Below are 1,303 nucleotides of genomic sequence, written 5' to 3' on the forward strand. Positions count from 1 at the left end.
CAGAATCAGTGTCAGAGTCTTGGAGAAGATATTGGATATTGTTAATGTATATAGACAGAAATACTTCTGTTCTATGTGAATCACCATATTTTTATATGAAATGGCAAATTTTCTGATGTGTTACTCAATAAAAGTGACTACAGAGGCAATAAAAATGAAATATTTACCATAAAGCTTATATATGCAAATATGCACACTTATAAACAGAGTCAAAAGATGGTTATATGAACTTGACAACTAGAAGCAATCTTGGGTGTCCTATTTGTTAATTATTCATCCTATGGATGATATTTTTATATGAGGGAATCAGTAGAAATATATTAAATTAGAACAAAATAATAAACAAGGACAGAATTAATCTAAGTTACACATACTCTATGGAATTGAGAAAAATTATTGTATGAAACAAGCAATAATGTCAAGATGTAACAGAAAAAAATGAAGACAATTTGGTATGAATCTTCTCAAGCAAATACAGCCTGAGCAACAGTTAATGACCAACTGCTAAATGCTATTGAAAAGAAGATAAAGGATTAGGATTGGTTAACTGGAATTAGTATAACAGAGCTAACTAATCTTCTTCATAAGAACACTTAGTTGATGGGATAGGCTTTAGATTATAATTGGATTAGTTTAAAAGAAATACATGGAGCAAACTCAATGATTGCAGATAGATGCTAGGTTGAATTTACATTTTTAGGGTGGCAACATTCAATGGAGGCAGTGGGATCTGGAGATTAAGCCAAGGGTTCTGTTACTAGGGAGTGATGATGAACTCTGCACTGGGTACTTCTAGGAAGGGTCTAAAAGAGAACTAAACGGTAGCTGAGAGTGGTTTTTGTACTGGAATAAAATTCTGTAAATAAGTCTGAAGAATTGAACCATTGAACTTCTATGAAGGATGTCAGATGGGAGCTTGGAAAATTAGATTTATTTAGGTGAGACAGCAGAACGTAGTGGTCTAATTTCAGGAGACAAGTTAATAGTCTTGCCAACCTATGAACAAAGTCATCAATGTTTAGAGTAATACAAGAAGCAATGCCTCAAACTAAGTGAGAATAGAACAAAAGCTTAGGAGCTGAGGAGAGAAAAATCACAATTGTATAATAGCTATGCAGTAACTAATAAGTGTAAAAACTACAGAGTTAGAACACAGTTGATCTTCAAAGTACCAAAACGTCATAACTGGACTAGGTCTTATATCCAGTGGAAATTCCTGGGCAACTAACTTCAACTTTACCTAAAAATGTATTCACTGTTCACTGTTTCACTGTTTTATGCATTCTAAATATATAGAGGTTCT

Source organism: Mus pahari, chromosome 15 (assembly GCF_900095145.1).
Source record: "Mus pahari chromosome 15, PAHARI_EIJ_v1.1, whole genome shotgun sequence".
NCBI classification, from domain to species: Eukaryota; Metazoa; Chordata; class Mammalia; order Rodentia; family Muridae; genus Mus; species Mus pahari.